This window comes from Triticum aestivum, chromosome 5A (assembly GCF_018294505.1).
Source record: "Triticum aestivum cultivar Chinese Spring chromosome 5A, IWGSC CS RefSeq v2.1, whole genome shotgun sequence".
Taxonomy (NCBI): Eukaryota; Viridiplantae; Streptophyta; class Magnoliopsida; order Poales; family Poaceae; genus Triticum; species Triticum aestivum.
In genome coordinates, this window is record NC_057806.1 from 384,526,062 (window position 1) to 384,532,404 (window position 6,343).

Genomic DNA, 6,343 nt, shown 5'->3' on the forward strand with positions numbered 1-6,343 from the left:
TTCATTAGCGGAGGTTCACTGTAGCTTAATTATCCGGGCGTCACAATTCACTTTCCTGCTATACATTTATTTGCTCTCTTCATAGGTAGATGCATTAATGGTAAAGATGAGGCATGTCACATGTGTGTCCCTGACCTCAGTATTCTTAGGAGTGCTGTGTTAGGAGATAAATCTTATAATTTGGGAGCCATTGTTGCATGTAGGTTGCATCTTAATAGATTTAATGGAGATTTCTTTGGTGGAATTTATGCAACCCGCATAGCTATTTTTCTTGGTATAACCATACGTGAAGATGATATTGAGTTGCCTCCTGCTTATTTGGATTATGAGGCTATGGTTCATCATCAGTTTGTTGAGAGGAACGATCAGTTCCTCCAGTACCAACTAATCTTTGACAGGCGACACACCTATCACGTCTCTCTCCCTGCTTCTACTTTCTTTGACTTTCAGGCAAAAGGGAGATATTCTATAACCAGAGAGGAGGCGGAAGAGTATAAGAGGAGAGCTGAGATAGCTCGCCTCCAAGCTGGAGCCCATGATGCAATGACTGCTGCATCTCAGTACGACCCCAACTACAACTTTGGATATCCGCCAGGCCATCCGTGGCATTAGACCAACTTAGGCCAACAGCCTAAGCTTGGGGGAGTACATATTTCTCACCGACATTATATTCATGTTCACACACTCATTGCTAGATGTCGGTGCTCATACTTTTCCATTGTAATATCCATGTTAGTTTATTTTCTCTTTTTATGCTTTCTTCTTGTGTGCTCAATAAACCTTAAGAAAAACCAAAAAAGTAGTTGTAGCCTTTAGCAAGTTTTAATTTCCATGCTTGTAGTAGTAATTAAAAAGAAAACCCAAAAAGATTTCCTGTTCTTCTTTTGCTTGTTGGGAGCTTTCCCGTGTAAATAGTTTTATTTCTTTTCTTTTCTTTGGGGGTCGATAGGATAAGACCGTGATTAAATTGTTGAAGTGGCTCTTATATGCATTATTGTTGAACTGACAAAAGAACCCATATTGCCTTGTCTTCTCATGTTTATTGAATGCTTGCAGATTCCAGCTTAGTCCAATGCACGTGCACTATTATTATTATCCACATCGTTCGGTCGTGCAAGTGAAAGGCAATTATGACGATATATGATGGGCTGACTGAGATGAGAAAAGCTGGTATGAACTCGATCTCTCTTGTTTTTGTAAATATGATTAGTTCATCGTTCCTGATTCAGCCTATTATGAATAAACATGTTTGCAATGACAACTAGAGATCATAGTTTCTTATAATGGTTTACCTTGCGTGCTAACATGCTATTAAAATGGTTGTGATGTGGTATGATAGGGTGGTATCCTATTTTGAATGATTCGAGTGGCTTGACTTGGCACATGTTCACGCATGTAGCTGAAACAAAATCAACATAGCATCTACGATATTTATTTTCATGGTGCATTATATCCTACTCATGCTTGCATTCGATGTCGATTAATTTTAATGCATGTTCATGACTGTTGTCGCTCTCTAGCTGGTCGCTTCCCAGTCTCCTTCTAGCCTTCACCTGTACTAAGCGGGAATACTGCTTGTGCACCCAATCCCATAAACCCCAAAGTTATTCCATATGAGTCCACCATACCTACCTATATACGGTATCTACCTGCCGTTCCAAGTAAATTTGTATGTGCCAAACTCTAAACCTTCAAATAAATATCCTGTTTTGTATGCTCGAATAACTCATGTATCAACTAGGGCTGTCCGTATTTTCCATGTTAGGTGGGTTATTCTCAAGAGGAGTGGACTCCGCTCCTCACTCACGAGAAACTGGTTGGCCACCGGCATGCCCAGTCTCATGCTTTATGCAAATCAAATCAAAATAATTGCAAACAAAACTCCCCCTGTGACTCTTGTTAGTTGGAGGCACTCGTTGTTTCGAGCAAGCCATGGATTGATGCTTGTTGGTGGAGGGGGAGTATAAAGATTACCATTCTATTTAGGCACTGCCTATAATGTGTGTAGCATGGAAGATATCACCATCTCTTGGTTGTTATGTTCACAATGAAGGTATACTGCTCAAAATTTTATTCACCTCTATTTCAAAACCGAGCTCTGGCACCTCTATAAATCCCTGCTTCCCTCTGCGAAGGGCCTATCTATTTACTTTTATGTTGAGTCATCATCCTCTTATTAAAAAGCACCAGTTGGAGAGCACCGCTGTCATTTGCATTCATTATTGTTAGTTTACATTGAGTATGACTTGACTGGATCTCTTTTACCATGAATACAAAGTCTAGTCAGTCCTTGATCTTTAAAGGTGCTCTGCATTTATGTTTTGCGGTCTCAGAAAGGGCTAGCGAGATACCATCTTGTTATATCATATTATGATTGTTTTGAGAAAGTGTTGTCATCCGAGATTTATTATTATTGCTCGCTAATTGATTATGCCATTGATATGAGTAAACATGAGACCTAGGCGTTATTGTGAATATGGTTAGTTCATAATCTTTGCTGAAAACTTGAATGCTGGCTTTACATATTTACAACAACAAGAGCAAACAGAGTTTGTAAATTTTTTTTCTTTATCACTTTCAGTTTGTCAACTGAATTGCTTGAGGACAAGCAAAGGTTTAAGCTTGGGGGACTTGATACATCTCCGTCGTATCTACTTTTCCAAACACTTTTGCCCTTGTTTTGGACTCTAACTTGCATGATTTGAATGGAACTAACCTGGACTGACGTTGTTTTCAGCAGAATTGCCATGGTGTTATTTATGTGCAGAAACAAAAGTTCTCGGAATGACCTGAAACTCCACGGAGCGTCTTTTTGGAAATAATAAAAAATATTGGCAAAAGATCAAGACCAGGGGGCCCACACCCTAGCCACGAGGGTGGGGGCGGGCCCGCCCCCTACCTCGTGGGCCCCCTGGAGCTCCTCCGACCTCAACTCCAACTCTATATATTCACTTTCGGAGAGAGAAAAATCAAGGAGAAGGATTCATTGTGTTTTACGATACAGAGCCGCCGCCAAGCCCTAAAACCTCTTGGGAGGGCTGATCTAGAGTCCGTTCAGGGCTCCGGAGAGGGGAATCCGTCGCCATCGTCATCATCAACCATCCTCCATCACCAATTTCATGATGCTCACCGCCGTGCATGAGTAATTCCATCGTAGGCTTGCTGGACGGTGATGGGTTGGATGAGATTTATCATGTAATCGAGTTAGTTTTGTTAGGGTTTGATCCCTAGTATCCACTATGTTCTGAGATTGATGTTGCTATAACTTTGCTATGCTTAATGCTTGTCACTAGGGCCCGAGTGCCATGATTTCAGATCTGAACCTATTATGTTTTCATCAATATATGAGAGTTCTTGATCCTATCTTGCAAGTCTATAGTCACCTACTATGTGTTATGATCCGGCAACCCCGAAGTGACAATAATCGGGACCACTCCCGGTGATGACCGTAGTTTGAGGAGTTCATGTATTCACTATGTGTTAATGCTTTGGTCCGGTACTCTATTAAAAGGAGGCCTTAATATCCCTTAGTTTCCATTAGGACCCCGCTGCCACGGGAGGGTAGGACAAAAGATGACATGCAAGTTCTTTTCCATAAGCACGTATGACTATATTCAGAATACATGCCTACATTACATTTATGAATTGGAGCTAGTTCTGTGTCACCCTAGGTTATGAATGTTACATGATGAACCGCATACGGCATAATTCTCTATCACTGATCCATTGCCTACGAGCTTTCCATATATTGTTCTTCGCTTATTTACTTTTCCGTTGCTATTGTTACAACCACTACAAAATACCAAAACATTACTTTTTATATCATTACCTTTTGCTACCGTTACCACTACTATCATATTACTTTGCTACTAAGCACTTTGCTGCAGATATTAAGTTTCCAGGTGTGGTTGAATTGACAACTCATCTGCTAATACTTGAGAATATTCTTTGGCTCCCCTTGTGTCGAATCAATAAATTTGGGTCGAATACTCTACCCTCAAAAACTGTTGCGATCCCCTATACTTGTGGGTTATCAGGCGCCGCCGGCAGCGAGGAAGAGTAGTGCACGGTAGGTCACCACCGCTCATGTCCTAGGAAGGCCACCGCTCCTCCCCTCCCGTCGACGTCAAGCTTGGTGGGCTGAGCATATTCGGCGGATTAGTCGCTTCGCGGTGACGTCGAGGCGTACAACTTCAGTTCCTGGGGCTCCGGAGGCAGAGCTCATGGAGGCGGAGCTGGAGAGTGCCAAGGCGGAACTGGAGACTGTGAAGCTTCAGTTCTCGAGGCTGATGGCCGAAGACGGGACTGGACGCCGGCGATCATTTAGATTAGGCATTAATTATACTTCAGAGCCCGCCTAGGACCACTTTGATGTATTTGTAATGAAATCTATCATGTTTATATGAAATCATGTGTGTTTATATGAAATCTGGCCATGTTTGTATGAATTACACACTTGTTTGAATGAATTTCATCCGGTTGGTTCGAGTTATTGTGAAAATGTATGCAACTGTGATTAGATGGCTGCCTACGCATCCATGTCTGCGGACTGGCCCCCTCCCCCCTATCTGTGGACGGATGCGGGAGGCTTTTGTGGGTTGCCATTGGAGACTTCATTTATTAGGCGCAGTGCATTATAATAAACTAGGATGGTTTGAGAGCGTCCGGACAATTCGCCACGTCAGATTCCGACAACGCGGCCCAAAACCCCACTATACTCTCTTTGTTGTAGAACCCTCTATCATGTATTCATGTCGTCAGAGCGGACGTGACGGGACAACCACCTACCGGCTGACCGACACAACATTCACATAGTCACGACAAACGAGAACCCTACTCTGACTGTTGCCAGCAATGAAGTAGGTCGGTCCGCCTGCTCCGGCTATTTAAGTCGGTCGGCTGTGGACGCGAGCCCTACACCACCACACTCCCTCCTCTCCTCTTCCCACCTATCCCAAATCCACACAACACCACCACCAATGATCATGATGGGCGAGTCCGACGGCTCCAAGTGGTTCCAATGCTGTAACATCCCAAATTTTCAATTTGGAATGTTATACATAGGTCATTCATGCATATCATATTTTATCGCATTTCCATTTTTGCGATCCTCAAAATTCTAAGCAACTCAAGGACCCTCGGAGAGAGTTGGGGATTTCATAGTTCTCATATTTGAATTTTCTCAAATATCAAAACAAGGATCACTTTGGTTTTAATTAATTTTTATCTCCAAAAATATTTCATATTAAAAATATATGAGAGGAGATAATATGACTTCTCCAAAATAAATGGAATTTGTAGGAAAATATTAAAACCAAATAAGTATTTTATTTTGGATTTTATTTTCGTTATTTTATTGGAATTAGCAAAAATATGCGTTTTTCAAAATTGCATTGGAGCCCAATTAAATGTTCACTTTGTCCAAAATATTATTAGAGGACCGTGAAAATTTATTTCGGGATTTTTGGAGTTTGTTTAGTATTTCTTTTATTTGTTTTTCCATGTCAGGATTTATAAAAAAAAGTTACCGACCTAACCGGGCCGTGTCCGACCTGGACTCTGACCCGGCCGGCCTTTATAAGCCGCCCCGCCAGCCCACCTGACCCGCCAAACCCGCTGCCGAAACCCTAGCCAGCCGCCGTGCCCCGCCTTGATTTCTGTGCCGCGCCGCCATCGCCAGCCACCGCCGCCCCCATTCCGCCGCCCCGCCGCCGGATCCGCTCACCGCCGCCGCCGCCGCCAACCCCGCCGGAGCCGCCCCGACCCCGTCGAACCTCGCCGAGGTAGCCGCCCGCCGCCGCCGGTTTTCGTTAGAAAGCCGCTCGGTTTTTTTCGTTCGAAACCCTAGCTCTCGTTTTTTGTTTGTTTTAAGATCGGTTCCGTTTCGGTTTTTTCAGTTCGGTTAAATAGCGTACGTTCGTCCGTACGTTCATTTTAATGAACACTGTTAGTCAGTTAGCCGCAGACAACGAACGTTCGTTCATTAGCCTGTTCGTCTTGTTTTATTTTCCAGGGTTTTTCCGTGATTATTTTCGATCGCGATTTCTGCCCTAATCTTCGTTCTAGTATATCTTTTCGCTCGTTTATCTGAATCGGGTGAAACAAGCGCCTAGATCTTCGTCTCGAAGCCCTCTTTCTGTTTAACCAACTTAAACAAGATTTTGGTACTCTAAAATTTGACTTTAGCCCAGATTAGTAATCGGATCTTGTTTCTTTCGCAGTTTGAGTTTCGTTGCTCCGTTTGTTTTGATTCTTTTTGCAAACCGGAGTTCTTCAGCTGAACTTTCTGGTTGTATCTTATTTGAGATTTACCCGTGCATCTTTTCTTGATTGCATATGTATG